The sequence below is a fragment of the Bubalus bubalis genome, chromosome 23, assembly GCF_019923935.1.
Source record: "Bubalus bubalis isolate 160015118507 breed Murrah chromosome 23, NDDB_SH_1, whole genome shotgun sequence".
NCBI lineage: Eukaryota > Metazoa > Chordata > Mammalia > Artiodactyla > Bovidae > Bubalus > Bubalus bubalis.
In genome coordinates, this window is record NC_059179.1 from 31,645,932 (window position 1) to 31,665,703 (window position 19,772).

Consider the following 19,772-nt stretch of genomic DNA (forward strand, 5'->3'; position numbering starts at 1 on the left):
TGGACAGGGAGGCCTGGAGGGCTGCGATTCATGGGGTCGCAAGGAGTCGGATATGACTGAGCGACTGAACTGAACTGACAGAAGCTTTTGGGCTTCTCTGGTGGCTCAGTGGTAAAGAATCCTCCTGCCAAACAGGAGAAGCAGGTTTGATTCCTGGGTCAGGGAAGATCCCCTGGAGAAGGAGATGGCAACCTACTCCAGTATTGCCTGGAAAAATCCCAAGGGCAAAGGAGACTGGTGGCTACAGTCCATGGGGTAGCAGAATTGGACACGACTTAGCGACTAAACAGCAAGCACAGATTTCACCTAGATTAGAGTTTGAGTAACTGGGGCCGTTGCTTTGCCAGGTTAACACACAGGAAGGATTCCCCACTAGATAACAGCACAGGTGAAACAGCCTAGTTCAAGTTGTGAAGGAGGTAATTAAATCAGTGATGGGCAGTTAGTGCTGGAACCAAGCAGCTGAGGCAAATGGCTAGGATATTAAGTCCTGAGGAGGGAGCTGGGAGTTCCAGCTGGAATTGAGGCTTCCCGTGCTTGGTGATGGCTATCTTAGCCATCTGGGCATTGGCAGGAGGAGTGGGAGATGGTGAGGAGAGAGCAGAACACAGCAATCTGCCTTATGTGCCGCCTGCTTTTAAGCCCCTTTTCTATGGGACCAGCTTCTGTTTGCCTCTCTCTTCCTAATTTCATCTGTTCAACTTACTAGAGGTAAGTTTGTTTTTAGGCAAAGTCTGTAGGCCCTGCTCGGGGCTGCTGCGGGCCTGATGGTGACCTGAGAGGCTGTGGCCAGAACCTGCACATCTCTCCAGGGACCAGGCCATGTCCTGAGGCCAGGCAGCCCCGAGGGAGTCTCTGGACAGCAGTTCCCAGGGGGATGGGCGCTGTGCACCCAGCAGAGTCATTGGGACAGTGCTCCGAGGTAGCTGGTCCTCTCTGGGCAGCAAGCAGCATCCGGTGGCCTATCAGGCAGTGTCCCAGTGTCTTTGGGGGCCACGGGCAGAAGCGTGGATGCCACCAGGCTGCTGTCCAGCTCCTGGGAGTCGGGGGTGAGCATTGTATGCGTGGGCAGGGACCTTGAGGCCATGTTGAGGAGATGCTCAGTGAGCCGGAGCTCTTCCTGGAGCCTCCACCAGCTGCATCCCGAGGGCTCGCTGGTCCTTGTGCGGCCTACAGGTGCAGCCTACACCTTGAGCTCCAGTCAGACATGGTGATGGGCAAGCATCGGCATGGAGGACACAAGCATGGACTACACAGCCGGCTATTTCTGTGCTTGGATGTGACCTCCAGCGACATGCAGGGTGAGCGCAAGACCTGCCTGGAGCCTGGCCACGAGCTTCATGGCCTCCTGCCTCATCAGTGCCTTTGTACCTAAAGAGAAGCTCCCTGACCCTCACATCGTGAAGCTGGGGCTCAAGGCCAAGGTGAACTCAGACAAGAGGGTGAAACATCCTCCATGATTTTCTCCATCCCTTTTCTTCATCTGGGCTTCCCTGGTGGCTCAGCTGGTAAAGAATCGGCCTGCAGTGTGGGAGACCTGGGTTCGATCCCTGTGTTGGGAAGATCCCCTGGAGAAGGGAAAGGCTACCCACTGCAGTATTCTGGCCTGGAGAATTCCATGGACCATGAGGTTACAGAGTCAGACATGACTGAGCAACTTTCACTTCTTCATCTACTACATTTCTAAGATAATGACCTTGGATGAAGGAGACATTATCTTGACTGGAAGGTCAAAGGGAATGGGACCCTTTGAAGAAAACAGTGAGATCTGGGCTGGTCCACATGGGGTCATCAGTAGGAGATGTAAGGTGGAAAAGCGAGAATATTGAATCTATGCAAAGCACCCTAACTTCTTAACACAAGTTTCAGGGGAAAAGGGAACAAGACAAAAGCAAGCAATGATGATTTAATTAAATGTGATTGGATTGCTATGCATCAACTCAAGGAAGATGGACCCTCCAAAAAAGACCTGATCTAGAAAAAGTGGGCCAGAAATGGAAATGAGAAGCAGTGTATTCTAGGAAACACCAAACCAAATGTTTGGAAGACTTACTTTCCTTTCCTAGAACTAGACTGGGTCATTCTGGGACCAGGTGTTCAAGTCTTAAAATCTGCAAAGGAAGCAGAAAAGCACGTTTCTTCAGTGCTCCCCAAATTTCTTTGATCATTAAAATCATCTAGAGGAATTTGTAAAATTAAAAATTTAAAATTACTGGCCCATCTCAGGCCCAGCGTGTTAATTAATGGAATTAATCTCTAGCACTCTAAGGGATTCTTATCATGAAAGTGTGGGAGATGTACTACTCCACCTAGTCAGTTAATTAAAAGTTTTATTTCATAAGTGAGCAATTAATCAAGACCTCACTTGTTTGCTTGGGCTTCCCAGGTGGCTCAGTGGTGAAGAATATGCCTGCCAGTGTGGAGACAGGGGTCTGATCCCTGGGCGGAAAGATCCCCTAGACAAGGAAATAGCAACCCAGTATTCTTGCATGGGAAATTCCATGGACAGAGGAGCCTGGCAGGCTACATGCACACAACTGAGTGACTAAAAGAACAACACTTGTTTGCTTAGGGTGTATATTCTGGCCCGTAGATTCTGAATGCAGGAGATAATTTTGAAACTATTGTTTCCCAAATAAATATTCTGTCTTTTATCTACCCTGCCCTCCCCGACCCCATAAAAAGGAAAAAAAAAAGTCTGCCAAAGGATAGGACTCCATCATACAAGCAGACGGTGACTGTGATGCTCATGAAGCCTCCCTCCATCACCAGTGACGTGCCCTCCCTCCATCACCAGTGACGTGCCTTTTACCAACCTCTTCACTGTCATTTGGACTTCACCTTTGAAGCTCCAAGGTCACCCCATCCAATGATAATTGTCATTGAATTGGAAATGTAATTACATGATTGTTAATCAAATCTATTTTCTCCAGACTGAAGAAACAACTGAAATGGTCCGTGGGGAGCTTCTTCCTGTTATGGCAACTGGAAAAGGATGTGGAACTTGCTCTTTGATGAGAAGGTTGACTCCATGTAAGCCTCCTGGGGATGTGAGGAGAGCAGAGGGCAGTTGGTTTCATTTTGGAAAGATCAGAATTTTCTTTATCCTTTGGAGGCCTTAATTAATTTTCTGGACCATGAGCCGTGCCTTCAAAGAACATGGAGGACGGATCAGATTGCTAGCGCTTGACCCGCAGAGCAGTGATGGTAAGCGAACGTTTCTGCTGACATTCTGAAATTGACGTGCTGACAAGTGAAGTGTGGCCTGGAAATCTCTCTTCCATCACCGCGAATGTGCAGCGTTTGTCAGGGTGGCGGTTTTGGGTAGTTCTTCTCCCAGAGTTTCAGAAGTAGGAGGTCCTGCTGCGACCAGGTGAAGGGCTGAGTCACATGGACCACTTTCTAATGTTGGACAGAGTGAGTGGGTGGCTTTGGGCACCTGTTTCATGTCCACTGATATCTGAAAGGCTATTCCAGAGGTCCCTAGGGGAAATTTGTCCTAAGTCTGAGATATGATATCTTTCAACTTTGTTTTGTGGCCTAAAATCCTCAAGTTTGCAGATGACGTCCAGCCAGGTAAATAGATCTCACTTCAAGGGCCAACCTCAGCAGAGTGGCAGGGGCTGCCCGAGGGCAGGGAGGATGCCAAACCTTCCTTGGGCCCAAAGGGGAAAGAGTCCTGAGAGTGTTACTAATGTCCATCCTCATGTGTGATGGGTGTGGGCACAAGAGTGGCCTGGGGACGAAATCATACAATGTTAAGATTAACGTGTAGGTTATGGTCAAGTTTCTGTGCTTCATTTCTGCACTTAGATTGCAAACTGAGGGCATGCTTTGGGAGTCGTTCATTTACAGAGCAGGTCGTTGGTTCTTTGGGACAACCTCTTCTCTTGCCCTTTAAAAACAATTTTTTTTTTTTAATGTGTGCTTTAAAAACAGAGCAGGTTTAAAATGAATAACCAACAAGGACCTACTTTATAGCACAGGGAACTCTGCTCAATGTTATGTGGCAGCCTGGATGGGAGGGGAGTTTGGAGGAGAATGATCCCTGGATATGTGTGGCTGAATCCCTTCCCTGTTCACCTGAAACTGCCACAACATTGTTAATGGGCTATTGTTATTGTTTAGACGCTAAGCCATGTCTGACTCTTTGTGAATCCATGGACTCTAGCCTGCCAGGCTCCTCTGTCTATATTTCCCGGGCAAGAATACTGGAGTGTATTGCCACTTCCTTCTCCAGGGCATCTTCTGACTCAGGGATTGAACCTGCATCTTCTACATTTCCGTGGATTGTTTACCACTGAGACACCTGGGAAGCTCCCAACTGGCTATACTCCAATACCAAATAAAAAGTTAAAAAAAAAAAAAAAGCAGCTTTGTCACACCCATTTCCCTTCAGAAACCCCCATCACCCAAGACTATCCAACCACACTGCGGAAGGAATTTTACTGAATGTCTTGTCTAAACACAAAGAGTTCCATTGCTTACCCTCCATCTGAATCTTCTCTGGATTATTCATGACTCTGGCTTGGCTGCATGAAGTGCTGGCTTGACTCTTATGCCTAAACTGCATGGGAGTTTATTTTTCTCTCTTAACAAGAATTCTGAAAGTGAGCTTCTCACATGCAGCAGCTCCATCTTGGTGTCAGTTTTCCAGACTTCCTCTGTCTTTGTGCTCTGCCATTTCAAGCCTGTGGTTTTCATCCTCAGGCTTATCACCTTGTGGTAATAAGAGGACTGTTCCCCTGCGGGCCTCAGGTCTTCTGTTCCAGGAGAAGGAAGGAGAGCATCCGTCACAGACATGCCAGTTGAGCTGGTCCCTTTTTGTCAACCTCCAGTAGATTTCTGCCTCCATCTCACCAGCCAGAATTGGGTCACATGGCCACTTCTAGCTGCAAAGGAGTCTGAGGTGTTTCTGGGTTTAAGCAGTAAGGGCAGAGCAGACACTGGGTAGGCAACCAGCCTGGAGAGGCACAGCCTCCCAGTCACCTCCTCATCTTCCTTTTGTGGCCTGAAGACATTCCCCACACCTCCAGCCATACTGGTTCCAGACTCCTTACCCATCTCAAATATCCCCTCATCCTGGGTAGTCATGGAGGCTCAGATGTCCTTGCAGGGGGCAGACAGCTGTCTCACTTTGGATTCCACACCATATTCATGGTGAGACCACATCTCCCCTGGGTCCATCCAGCTCATGACTGCATGCTGTGGGATCACTGGAGTTGGCCACTCCTCCTCAGCATGGGACCCTTCTAATAGACAGCCTTTTTTTGGAGCCTCTCCACTAGCCTGGCCAAGGCTTTGCCCTGCCTCATCTCCTGGTTGTTAGGTCTGCATCGTGCTCTGAAAGCTGTCCTCTCCCTCTCCTGCTTCCTCTCCTCTTATCCTTTACAGCCATTCCCCGCACCCCCCACAAAAAAAAGCCTCTTGTGCATCTAACACTATCTTAATGTCTGCCACTTGGAGGGCTGACACTGACTTGCTTCCCTGCCCACATGCTCAGAGCCTTCCTTTTATCTGGAGAAGCTTCACTCTCTTTCATCTCCAGTTTGCAATGGGAGGCGCATAGTTTCCCTTGCAACTTCCTCATTACCCCCTTGGCTTCTGTAGAAGGTGGAGCCCAAGGTGGATTCTTCGTTTGAATGCTTTCGCAAATATTTTTCTGTGTCACAAAATGAATCAGTCACGTTGATTGAGTTTGTTTTGTGCCAGGTCTGTTTTACATGCTGGAGGAGACCACAATTTAGCAGCCTGGGTCCCTGCCCTCCTGGCCGCTCACAGGCTAGTGGATTTAGGGAAGGGTCTTACTTTTTCAGTGATAAGGGATGTGCCCTACCCACCTGAAGTCTCTCCATACCCTGGGGTCCCATCTAGCATTTCTACCTTGAGCCTCTCTGCCACTCCCCTGGCAAATTATAGGAGAAGCAGAGCAGCTATTGCCCCTGCATCCAGCACATCAAAAGTCCAGGTACCACAGGCCTGGTGTAACCATGGCAACTTTAATGGGGCGCAATGACCCAGCATCAATCCAGCCCCAAGCTCACTGTAAAATGAAAGGGAGCTCTGTCTCTGCTCCAGATCTTTTGGAGGGAAGGGTGCCGTGCTCCCTGTGGTGTCCAAGAGGGTTCCCTCATAAAACACGTGATGCTACCTTCAGAATGAAGAGCAGGAAACCCTGATGTCAGTGCAGGAGGTTTTCTGTGGCCTTTGACCTGTGATCTGGCCATTTATTTATGTGCCCTGGATCTGCCTTGGAATTGCTAAATAAAGCCAGTTGGGCGCTCCAGCCATGGAAGGAACATGGGACATCTTATATGCAAATGTGCATGTACCTGATGCACACTGCCAGACCCGTGGATGAGGCGGAACTGCTTTGTGCATAATTCCTTACATCTGTCAATTGTCTCTCTTTACCTTGCACGCCTGGGAACGGCTCCATGGCAGTGCCCACTGGGTGCCTGTGAAATGTTTTCTGCTCCCTTTGCTGCGAGCTGCCTTCTCCATGGCCTCCAGGTTTTGCCCCAGGTTTTCTGTCCTCTGAGCAGTCCTCCCTGATTTCAAGCAAGCACTCAGGCTCCAGTGACCCTCTCTTTCATCTCTGTCTCCCCTGGAGTCCTAACTTTTTCTCCATGTAACCTTGCTCATGTGTGTGCTGGTTCGTTTTTGTTCACTCTTCTCACTTGCATGTCACTTGTGTGTCTATCATGTTTTGTCTCCTTAGCATCTAGCCAAGGGCCTGGCCCAGAGCATGTGCTCAATAAATGCCCATTGAATGGCCAATTGGATGCTTCTTCCAGGCCCTTGGTATCCACCAATGGCAGCAATACTGGGGATCTGTAACTAGGGGCAGTACAGGGAAGAGCCCCATCTTGAAGGACATTATTTTCTTTTTCTGAAAGCTGCCCCTCTTGCCCCTCCAGTTGCTCAGTCGTGTCTGACTCTCTGCGACCCCATGAACTGCAGCACACCAGGCTTCCCTGTCCTTCACTGTCTCTGAAGTTTGCTCAAACTCATGTGCATTGAGTTAGTGATGCCCCTCTGGGTGCCATAACATTTAGTGAGAGTTCTCACCTGTTGGAGAGAGCAGGGTATCTGTTCTGGGAGGTGGGGAATCTGTGGATGAGGGGAGGGTGATAGAAAGGGAGCAGCTCTGCTCTCCATCTTTTGGTGTTTATGTACATTTCTCAATCTTGATCCTACTGTGTTATTAAAAAGCACTCTGGGCTAAGCACAGCAAGCTGGGAGGTCTCAGGTAGAACCAGACAGATGTCTCTGTTTAACTCGTAAACTGATTACATCCTGCTGCGTCTCCAAAATTAAACTGAAAAGCTCCTCCACCCCTGCCTCTTAGACTTCACTGGACCAGACACGAGTCATCCTCCTCGGCTAGCAGCTGCCCAATGGAAAGGCGTGTCTCTACAGTTACTCTGCTGGGTGTTGCTCTCCCCCCTCAGCTGCAGTCCTGACGGGATATTCAAGCTTATTGAATGTTTGAATGACTTGGGGCTGGAAGATAATTTATAAATGGGTTGACACCCTTCTGTTTAGCATGATGCTGGTGATGCAATATTGTCCCCAGGACCTGGGTTAAATGCTCTGTGGCAGAAGCTTTGGTGAGAGGACAATGGAATGGTCTCACATGCCTTTGACCAGTGACTACAGCTGTGTAATGACATCTGTCCCAGTCCCAGTGATGCTGAGTTTGAGCAAACTCTGGGAGATAGCGAAGGACAAGGAAGTCTGGCATGCTGCAGTCCATGGGGTTGAAAAGAGTTGGATGAACAAGTGATGCTGAACATATTTTTGAGCCTCTGGAGATTGCCTTCTTCTTGATTAGAGAGACTGGCATGCAGGCAATCCACCTGGAGAGCTGGGACGTCCACTCTGTTAGGAGAGATGAGGAGGGGCTGGTAGCCACTTCAGCACCCTCTCAGCCAGCCTGCTCTTGCCCTTGGTCACCTCTCTGTCTGTTTCTGGTTGTTACGGCAGGAGGGCAAATGGCTTGGTCCCTTGTTGAGTACTGCTCCCTCCTCTGGACTGAACTCTCTAGCTCCTGAGTGTCCCAAAGGCTTTACTTCCCTCTGCTTGTGGTCCCTGGAGAAGGCAATGGCATCCCACTGCAGTACTCTTGCGTGGAAAACCCCCATGGATGGAGCAGCCTGGTAGGCTACAGTCCATGGGGGCACTAAGAGTCGGACACGATTGAGCGACTGCACTTTCACTTTTCACTTGCATGCATTGGGGAAGGGAATGGCAACCCACTCCAGTGTTCTTGCCTGGAGAATCCCAGGGACAGAGGAGTCTGGTGGGCTGCCGTCTATGGGATCGCACAAAGTCGGACACGACCGAAACGCCTTAGCAGCAGCAGCAGCAGCAGCTTGTGGTCCTGGAACAGATAGGCTTGACTCTTCCTTTACTAAGGCTGATGTGATAAACTCCCAGTCTCTGTCCCCAATCATGACACTTTCTAGGTGCTTTGGAGTTATTGGGCAGTTTTCTTTTTCTGGCCTTACTTGTCCCTGTAGTCACGGTCATCACTTTCCTCCTCTTCTGGCAGCCAGAGGATTTTGATGTCAAGCCTGCCTTCCTGAAACCTGATGAAAGGCACAGGGGCTGAGCTGTCACCTGATGTCAGGGAACAGTTTACTCTGGGTGACATTTTGCTTGCTCCCCCGTGACTCTTCTTGTTCCTCCAGCAAACATTTTCAGGATCACTTAATTCCTTAGAGCCCATGCAGGTTCTTCTGGTGCGAACAGGGCTGTGTTCTTCCTCGTCACATTAAATCATTTAAAATGGACTTCAGGGATTTCCCAGTGAGTACTCACTTCCTCCCGTCACCAGGGGCGGGGGTCTCCTCTGCTCCCCTTTGAAGTGTGAGGTTAATTTTCTTTGCAGCACCTTTACGTCTCAGGAGAGGCGAAATTGTGGTTGTTGGCTCTGAACTGGGAAACCTGGAGAAGACTTGTGGGCTTGAGACATGTAGAGGTGAGACCGGAGAGTTGGAAAAGCCATTGGCATGTGACATTGACCGTTGACAAGCTTCCTCCACACACACGTCTTTGGAACAGAATTCTTATGGCTCTGGATGTTTCCTTCCAATAAAGTGGGGCAAAGTGAACCAAGTGTGTGGTGTCAGATATTGGGCACTGGAGTTAGGTGGAGGCAGAGATGACCTGTATGCAACATCTCTGAGGTTGGACTTGAGTGGTGGGCATCGTTCAGTTTAGCTTCAAGATATGGTGTTTTTAGAAAGAAAAAAGGAAGAAATATTAGCCTAAATGTGTCCAGTGTACCACCAAATCTTCTGATGCTTGATTAAAAAATAGAAAATATTTTTATTAATTGAGTTCCTATTGTTAAAGAACCTTGTGTATATTATCTCTAATCATTACAAAAGCTATTTATGCTGGTGGAATTATCTCTACCTTCCAGGTAAGACAGCTCATTAAACAGGTTCATGGGGATGTCTTGCTGCCCATGTCTTTTCCCAGTCTTGCCCATATGAGCTGAAGTTGCCACCTTCCTGCTTGGACGCTGCAAACCTTCTGGCTGTGGGCCCAGATTCTCTCCCTCTTACCCTTAACGTCAGCCCACTGGGCTGTGTCAGTTCTGCCTCATACCTGGGATTTGTCCATCTCTCTCTTTCTACTTTTACCAACCTCATACAAATCTGCATGGTCTTCTGAGTTCTCTTGCCCTTCAGAGGTTCACTCAGCATCAGAGCAATCTTGGCAAAACAAACACTACCCATGATACTCGACCTTGGCCAGCCCGTGCCTTCCCTCCCCATCATTTCTGGTCTCCTTCTCACCCACCTCCCATTACACAGGCCCCCTTCTAGTCTCGGAAGCATGTCCACATGTAGAATCTTCCTGTGTTCTTTCCTTTGCCTTGAACACTCTGCCTCTCCCCTCTCCCACATCCCTGGCTCTTACACTCTTGGTCCCTGTTACTCTCCATCAGTGGATTTATTTTAATTTCCTCAGAGGTTCAGAATGGGGCTGGGAAATCTACATTTTCACAAGTTCCCTCCACCCCATGATTCTAATGCTGATGGTCTATCAGTTCAGTTCAGTTCAGTCACTCAATCGTGTCTGACTCTTTGCGACCCCATGAACCAGAGCACGCCAGGCCTCCCTGTCCATCACCAACTCCCGGAATCCACCCAAACTCATGTCCATTGAGTTGGTGATGCTGTCCAACCATCTCATCCTCTGTCATCCCCTACTCCTCCTGTCCTCATCTTTCCCAGCATCAGGGTCTTTTCCAGTGAGTCAGCTCTTCGCATCAGGTGGCCAAAGTATTGGAGTTTCAGCTTTAATATCAGTCCTTCCAGTGAACACCCGGGACTGATCTCCTTTAGGATGGACTGGTTTGATTCCTTGCAGTCCAAGGGACTCTCAAGAGTTTTCTCCAACACCACAGTTCAAAAGCATCAATTCTTTGGCCTATACTTGGATGGAAAACATAAGGGCAGTTTTCTTCTATGCAGCTACAGCTCAAGACAATTCTTTGAGAAATGCCTGCAGAAAAGGAGTCCTCTGTGGGCAATGGCTACAGAGAAGCCAAATGAGGTACAAGACTTTCTGTGTCCTTGATAATATGCAGGAGGTGTTGTAGAAACCAAACAATGATGTTACTCAAATGACCTTCCAGGTGGGCACCAGGCTTGCCCCCAACTGTCTTTTATATCCTTCTTTGAATCTCAGCAGTTAGAAGTAGCCACGCTGTGGGTACATAAAGGTAGTTATAAAGGTAGCTTGGGTCACAGCTTGGTATTAGTGTTGGATCTTTCCAGGCGACAGCTGTGGCTTGGATGCTGGTTGTGGAATGGATGCGTCTGGATGTTTGTCATGCGGTCTCATTACCTTCAGCAGCCCTGAGCTCAGGAAACAGTGGACTGGCGTGAACCCCGCTGCACTGACTCTCTGGCTTGGCAGCTGGGTTTGGACATTTCTCATTTTCAGTTGACGGCAATGAATTGTAGAACTGCGCTGATGCTGCCAGAGATTTGGAACATTTTTAATATCCCCGAAAGACCTGTGCAATTTTTGGAAAGAGGGAAGAAAAGGTTCTTAAAAGAAGATTATCACACGAAAAGTGAAATAGACACCAGGAATGTCTTCGGTGCTTTGCTTATTCCCGTTGTTTGGAATGCAGGAAAGTGGTGGTTTTGCCAGAGTGAGGCAAGTTTTCTGTACACGGCCTTTTATTAATTGATGGTTTTCGTTTAAATGGTCCCACTTTAATCAAATTTTAGGTGTAAGCCTAAGCTTGGATTTTTTTGGATTTCCTTATTAATGAGGAAGAAAGAAAAAATATATATGCCAATGCATATACTTCTTCAAAAACAGCTTTCCTTCAAGTCACTTAGGAAACTCTTATTTCCTGCATTCCAAAGATAAAGGAGAAATTGGTTCAGAAAAGAACCAAATTGTCCTTCCCTCCTGTTCTTCCTGTTTCATTTCCCATCTGTCCTCCCCAAGACCTTTACTGAGCATTTACTCTGCATCTGTCTTGTTCATGGTTGCATGTGTAGAATGTAGGGGAGCACCTGTAGTCTCTGCCCTCACTGAGCTTACAGTTTGGGAATTAGGGTGAGGGAGGAGAGATAGCCACTTAATAAATAATTACAAGAATGATTAATTACATTTTAATAAATACAATGAAAAGATACAAGATGCTGTGACAGCTTGTTATAGAGGGTCAGGAAGGTTTCTTGGAGTAAGTGCCATTTAAGCTGAGACCTGACAAATAAAGAGTTGACTGAGTGAAGTGGAACAGGAGCCGAGCGTTCCAGGCAGATATGGTCAAGCAGCACGTGCAAAGTCTCTGGGGCAGGAAATGCACAGTGCATTTGAACGAATGAAGGCATAGATGGTATTGGAGAGATTTGCAGGAGTCCGACCTATGTGGGCCTTTGTAAGGCAAAGCCAAATCTGTGCACTTAATTCTAAAAGCAGTAGGAAGCCATCGGAGTGTCTATGCAATGGTTTGTGTTTTTGAAAAGCTCACTGTATTATTGAAGCTAATGGAAGAGAGTCAGGAGTGAGGAGGAGGAAGACCAGCCAGGAGGCCGCAAGAGTATCTGAGTCATGAGATCATGGTGGTGTGAAAGGCGTGACAGCAGTGAGGTGGGAGAGGGGTGAATAAGTTGGAGAAATATCCAGCAGGTAAAATCCACGACTGAGGGAGAAGGAGGTGTCAGAATGACTCCAGCCTTTCTTTGAATGCACAGAAATGCCATTTCCTGAGATGGGGAACTGAAGACGGTGGAAGATGGAGAAGAAGGTTGGTTCACTTTTGCACCTGTGATGCTGAAGCTGCTCTTGGTCATCCAGGTTGAGTTGTCGAGAAGGCAGGTGATGTGTGAGACTGGTACTCAGAGCACAGGTCTGTCCCAGAGAGATACAGTTTGGAAATTTCACCAACTGCTAGCACAAGTTTTTCTCGACTCTGAGCATCCCTACTAAAGAACGTTACTATTTCAGCTGCAATGCAGGATTCACAAAAGTTCAAGCACTTGTTCCGCCAGCTTGGACTCTGAATAACAGGTGGTCTGAAACCCCTTCAAAGTGGACGAGAGAGAATGAGAGAGAAGCTGACACATAAAATTCACCACCACCATTGGGTACCAGTGTCTACAGAGCTGGGGCAGCAGGCAGTGGTCACAGGGCACTGTGGTACCAGGGATTATCATCAGCTGGGGAGCAGATGAAGACAACGCACCTGAAGGTCTCATCTAGAGAATGATCGGCGGTTCCAAAAGTCACTGGAGAGTCAGGTAAGCAAGCTCCAGGGAAATAGATGAACGATACCAGGGGTGAGCAGGGAAAAGCCCTGAGTCAAGGATTCAGAGAGGCTGGTAGGGAAGATCAATAGAAACCAGCCTGTGAAATGCCCAGGATCTGGGTCATAAATACACGATGCAGGGAGGGTGACAGGTGTATGCTTCTTAAACTCTCCTGGGAGGAAAAAATTTTAACCGTTGCCACTCTAGTAGATTTTCAAAATGACAGGAAATTGCTACATAAATTGTGAAATGTTAGCTCAAAGTTCTATTTGTTTTGCCACAGCGTAAAAACCATCCTCCTCCCACTCCATCAAAATAGCAAAGCAAAGAAGAAAAGGAAGGGCTTTAGTGTGGACATTGGGACATCAGTCACATTTTCTTTTACTTTCTCTCTCCACCCTCACCCCCAGTCCCATCCTTCCTACATAACCCCTCCCTCAACCTCCCTCTTCACTCCTTCTGTCATGTGATTTAACATTTCTGGAAGATTCTGGAATAATTAGAAGGAGCCATAGGAGATAGAGAAATAGCTGTGTTACAGTGCAAAGTGAGAAATCACAGTTGAAGACTGTGATGTGTGGATGTGGTGGGCGGGCAGGGCAGTGTTTATCTCGTTAGAAACTAAGGCAACTTTCTGCTCCCTCTGCCTCTCTGCTAAGAAATTCTTGATTATTTAGAGGACTGGATGCCCAGGTGAGAGAAGGTGAGTGTACTTTCCTATAAAGGGGAAAGAAGGATTCAGGCGTTTATATGACTCAATGTATAAGTTCATTTTTGTTTTTTCAGTTACAAAATTATGAGACCCTAGTTAGGTTCTCAAAGCTGTGTTTTCCTGGCTGCAATGTCTTGGGTGAGTTGCTTAATCTTCCTGATCCTCAGTTTACTGAAAATTTGAGATGACAGTGATGATCTCTGTCCGACCTTCATAGCAACTTTTGAAAATTGGGGATTAAATTAAATGACACATGTAAATTCTTTATAAAGCAATTAGTTATTATGACCCTTGATATGAATTTGAATTCAGTTTCTGTAGAATGATAGAAATATGGGTTAAAAAATGTAGTAAAGCAATGCAATGAAAACTAAAAAGGGCAATTCCATATAGCAGAAATCTGAAGCCAGAGAGAGTTCTTATCAGCACCGAGTGTTGAACTTCCTGGCAAACGAGGCATAAAGGGAAATTAGCTAGTAAATGATGCTCAGTATTTCTGCTGGAGTCATCAACTTTTTATAGAAATTACTGCTGGCAATTCCATCCCCTGCTTCTAGCTTAGGGTAGGCTTGGAATATTTGCTGAATGAACAAATTAAATTAAGACCTCATCTTTGTCTTTAGCCTAATGGGGAGGAGTTTTTCACGTGTATGCTTGTATTAAGGGATCATATCCAACACAAGGGGCCAGTTTCCTAAAGCCGCATTAGCAATGGAACAGAAATTATATTTTTAGGACCATTTCTTTTATTGACTTCCATTGTTTGGTCAGTCAGCAATCATTTCTGGGCACTGTTGGCTGCAGACACCACACCAGGTCTCTGCAGAAGGAAATGAAAACTGTAAGGATCTGAAAGGTTGTTGAATGAAAAGACGCCGGGATTCTTGGCCCCTGGAGGAGAATTCAATCGGGCCAGAGACGAGGCTTGATCACTCAGAACTTTTGTGTAATAAAGTTTTATTTAAGTATAAAGGAGATAGAGAAAGCTTCTGACATAGACATCAGAAGGGGGCAGAAAGAGGACCCCCCGCTAGTCTTCAGATGGATGTTATAGAGTCACTAGCAGTTGACACCCCACTCCAGTACTCTTGCCTGGAAAATCCCATGGATGGAGGAGCCTGGTGGGCTGCAGTCCATGGGGTTGCAAAGAGTCGGACACGACTGAGTGACTTCATTTTCACTTTTCTCTTTCATGCATTGGAGAAGGAAATGGCAACCCACTCCAGTGGTCCTGCCTGGAGAATCCCAGGGACCGGGGAGCCTGGTGGGCTGCCATCTATGGGGTCACACAGAGTCGGACATGACTGAAGTGACTTAGCACTTAGCATAGCATGAACACAAAGAGAGATGCACAAAAAAGTTTATAGTCTTATTGTTTGTATAACAAGGAAAATGGGATATAATGTAAAAGTCCTTCCAAAGAGGACTGTAAGTAAATTATAGGACCTCTCTATGATGGAATACTATGCAGCTGTTAAAATCAGTGAGGCAGCCATGTGCTTCATCAAGGAAGTGTGCTCCTGTCTTATACTACTTAGTAGTAAAAGCAGTTTGCAAAACAGCATGTATGCAATGATTTCATCTTCAGGAGAAAATATAATTATTAATAATTTGTTGTTTTTATACACTGTGGACAAAATATGCAGTGGTTATCTTGTGACAGAAAGATTCTGGGGGAAGTTTCATTGTCTACATTCTGTATTTCTCTAAGATGTGAATTTTATATTGCCTTGTATTACATGTGTTATCAGAGCAATAAAGATGCTAAGTACTGTGCAGGGAGCTGTGGATAACATGATGTATAAGTTACTGTCCCCACCCTTGTAAAGGTCAAAGTCTAGTAGGGGAGAAAGCCACTAAAGGAAGGATGCCATCATGTGAGCAGTGATAGAACTGTGTCCAGGGGGCACAGGTGTTGTGGGGAGGTACAGGGTGGGGGAAGGGATGCTTGGAAGGGCATTGTAGGGAAGTTGACCCTGAACGTGGTCTGGAAAAATACCCAGAGTGGCCATGACCAGGAAGTTACATCAACAAATGCCAAATGAAGATTCAAAATGGTCAGCAGCATAGTGGTCACTCAGGAAGTAGTTCCATTCCTGGAACATTCTGACTCACCAAGTGCCACAGGAGGTCAGACGATGGAGGGGACACTTTAAAGACAGATGGTCGAAGGGAGTCACAGAGGGTCAACTCAAGGCCAGTTTCTACAGGCCAGTCATGTGGTTTTGCACATTCCCTCATTAGAAAGAACTTGGCATTAAATCAGAGCTTAGTTGGTGCTCTAAGGACACATTCAGATGATCCTAATGAATCCCCAAGCTTCCTGCACCACATTGTTCTTAAATCTTGACTTTATGGTTCAGAGGCAAGACACAAGTGTCATCAGAGCGATATTTATTTGGAGATGAAATCACTGAGATACTTTGATTGATAGCAGGGTGAAGGACAGGGCCTCAAGTTTCTTACTGACAAAAAGAACATGTTTTCCCAATGTCTTACTATTTGTTTATCTCACAAAGGGCTTTGGTGGACACATGGGTCATCTGCCTCTGTTTTTCTCTGGTCTTTAGAGGCGGTCTTCCTGGCACTGCTTTCCCAGAAAGCTTCTTGTTAGATTTGGCATCCTGACTTGGTGAGGTGGCTAGGAAACACAGTTCAGGATGGAGTGAGTCTAATGTGCGCTGTCTCTATCCAACCCTATACCCACACGAAAGAACTAGAGATGGAAAAAGAGAGAGAAATGGAAAAGGTGGGACAACTGAGGCTGCTCACCAAAAGGAGTTGTACAAATTAGAGATTTTCATCCCGGCTGATTGGGGATCTTTATTTCCTCCCAGTTTGTTTCCACTGCCTGGTTCCATATTCAGTCTCTTGGATGCCATTTGGTCAATAAAATGTGTGTTGGACAGGGATCATATCTCTCTGTTAACATATATATAATAACATGCCTTCTAGGGGCATATATATAACCTTTTGTCTCTCAGTAAACCTTATTAATGACTATAACATACATTTAGAAAGATGCACAAGTCATAAGTGTATCACATGATATGTATTCACAAACTGAACACACTTGTTGAATCAGCTCCAGATCAAAACATAGAACATTATCAGCATGCCACCCTCATGCTCTCTTCCAGTTAATATGTCTCCCCCCAGTCACCCTCCTGACACAGAATACCCACTATCCTGACTTATTCCGTAGATCAGTTTTACCTGATTTTGAACTTCAAATTATATATTTGTGTGTCTCTGATTTATTTGACTCCATATCATACAATTGTATTTTTATGAAGACTCATCTTACTATTGATGGACATCCAGGTTATTTCAATTTTGGGGTATTACTAGTAATGATGCTGTGAATATCTTTGTACGTGTGTTTAGGTGAACATATGTGTACATATCTGCTGAGTATGTTATTAGTAAAATTGCTGGATTGTAGGAATGCACATGTTCCCTTTTAGCAGCTACTGCTAAATGGTTTTTAAACATAGTTATACTAATTTATACCCTTACCAGCAGCAGTGTATAAAAGTCTCAGTTGATTTACATCTTCTCCTACATTTTGCATGACTTGCCTTTTTCATTATGACTATTGGAAAAGACTCTGATGCTGGGAGGGATTGGGGGCAGGAGGAGAAGGGGATGACAGAGGATGAGATGGCTGGATGGCATCACTGACTCGATGGGACATGAGTTTGAGTGAACTTCAGGAGTTGGTGATGGACAGGGAGGCCTGGTGTGCTGCGATTCATGGGGTTGCAAAGAGTCGGACACAACTGAGCGACTGAACTCAACTCAATTCTAGTGGGGGCATGGTGGTATCTGATTGTAACTTTTTTTTTTTATTGTAACTTTTTAACTTTGCTTTTCCATGATGATGAAACAAACCCAATCACCTTTTCATCTACTTTAGCTAATCTGGATATTCTGTTTTGTGAAACACCTTTTCAAGTCTTTGGCCTATTTTATTGGGCTCTCTTCTACTTAATGATTATAGGGTTTCTTTATATCTTTTGGATGAGTCTTTTGTTAGATAAATGCATTGCAAATACATATATCCGTGGCTTTAAAAAATCTAATGATGTCTTTAATGAGTGGATGTTCTCAATTTTAATGTAGCATGATTTATCGATTTTTTTTTTTTACTTTCTGGCTAGAGCTTTTTGTGATCTATTTAAGACATGTTTGTCTAGACCAGTGTAATAAACATATTCTCTGTATTTTCTTATAAAAGTCTTATGTTTTTAGCTTCAGCGTTTATGCCAACAGTTCATCTGAAACTGATGTTTGTGGGTAGTATGTGATAGGAATCAAGACTTATATATTTCCCCACATGGATATTCAATCGAGTCAGCACCCATAGTTTAGAACAGTGGCCTTCCCTTTTGCACTGCACGTTCACTTTCATTATGGCCCCGAGGACTGTGTCTCTGTGTGTTTATGTCCCTGGACTATCCTCTGTGTCATTTGCCAGTTTGTCTCTATGCCAGTCGCACACCGTTTTAATAACCGAAGCTTTAACTTTGGGTAACATAAGTCCTTTGTTGTTATTCTTCAAGACTTTTCCCTTTCTCTGCACATTTCTGTATTGATTTTAGAATCACTTTTCCATTTCCAAAGCAAAACCTGCTGAAATTTTGAGTGAGATTCCTCACAACTGGTAGATCAATTTGGAATTTGATATCTTTTTGACATCAACTTTTTCAGCTCACAAACATGACATATCCCTCCATTTATTTGAATTTTCTTTACCTATTTCACAATGCATTGTTGTGTTCTATGTAGAGATCTTCTTTTGATTTGTTTCATTATTCATTGCATTTCCCTTTTATTGACCCGTTGTCCTAGGAGTTCATCCGTTTTATTAATCTTTCAAAGCTGAACTTTTGGCTTTGCTGACTGAGGCCGTATTTACCCCCTTTTCCCTTTTGCAGTAACTCTAGATTTATAAGAAAAATTGTGAAGATAGTACAGGGAGATCTCACATACTTTTCCCTCTGCTTCCTCTAATGGTAACTCTTATGTAACCATGGTACATTTTTACAACTAAAAAATTAATGTTGGTGCAGTACTATATACTATACTGTAGGCTTTTTTTCATATCTCAAGTTTTTCCATGAGTATCCTTTTCTCTTGTTTCTGAATTCAGTCCAAGATACCGCCTTACTCTGTCTTATCTCTCTAGTCTCCTCTAGCCTGTGACAGTTTTTTTTGGGGGGGTGGGATTTCCTTGTCTTTCGTGACCTTGACACCCTTGATGAATGCTGTTGGGATATTTTGTAGAGTGTTCTTCAATTTGGCTTAAAAAAATTTTTTTTTTTTGATGTTCAAGCTGGTTTTATAAGCATTCAATTTGGTTTTGTCTATTTTCTCATAATTAGACTAAGGTTATGGATATTGGGGAAGAATATCTCAGATGATAATTCACTACCTCATATCATGGGTTATATGATGTCAGTATGACCAAATGTTGGTGTTATTAACTTTGTTCAGTTAGTAAAAGCAGTGTCTGCCAGGCTTTTACAACTGTAAAATTGCCTTTTTTCCCCTTTCAGTACTCTATCCATTAGAGGTGAGCCACTAAGTCCAGCCATCACTCAAGCTGAGGGAAAGTAAACTCCACCTTCTAGAGGGATGCGTATCAAAGAATTTGTGGACATATGCAAAGTTCCACAGTAGGTAGTAAATATTTCAGTAGTTACACTTTGAGGCTATGCAAATATCCTGTTTCTCCTTAAAATTTTACCGATCAATTTGAAATCCCATGGGCAGAGGAGCCTGGTGGGCTACACAGTCCATGGGGTTGCAAGAGTTGAAACTGCTTAGTGACTAATCAGCAGCCAAAGGATATTGCCTGCAGCGCTGTTGCTGTAGTGTGCTAATAGTGTGTTTTTTTTTCTGTTTCTCTTGTTCCTTGCTTTTTAAAACTGGAGTTTTTCTGTAATAGATTATTGTTGACTATAGGTACAATATTGTCTAGCAGATCTCTAGAGCTAATTCATCTTGTTTGACTGAGACTTTTTGCCCAATGACTAGTAACTGTTTCCTCTGCCCCAAGCCTCTAGCAACTGCCATTTCACTCTTTGAGCCTATGAATTTGACTATTTTACTTGCATCTTATAAGTGGAATTGTGCAGTATTTGTCTTTCTGTTACTGGCTTATATATTTTTCTTTTTTAAGCAGTCTCTTACCTCCTAGAACTATGAGATGCTTCAGTCCCCAGACTTAGAATCAGTCACTTCCTTTTATTGGAAAATGA

General features: G+C 45.2%; 1 long non-coding RNA gene across 2 annotated transcripts in view; it reads left to right on the forward strand.

Annotated features, from left to right (window-relative positions):
• The first annotated feature begins 519 nt into the window (after positions 1–519).
• The window catches only part of LOC123331331, a 31,341-nt gene continuing 12,088 nt past the window's right edge, over positions 520–19,772 (forward strand). Inside the window, exons 1-3 of one of the 2 annotated variants that reach the window (XR_006547900.2) lie at positions 520–711; positions 2,686–3,207; positions 12,240–12,785. This is a non-coding gene — a long non-coding RNA (uncharacterized LOC123331331). The remainder of the gene's footprint in view (positions 712–2,685; positions 3,208–12,239; positions 12,786–19,772) is intronic. The other variant, XR_006547899.2, reaches the window with a different exon arrangement.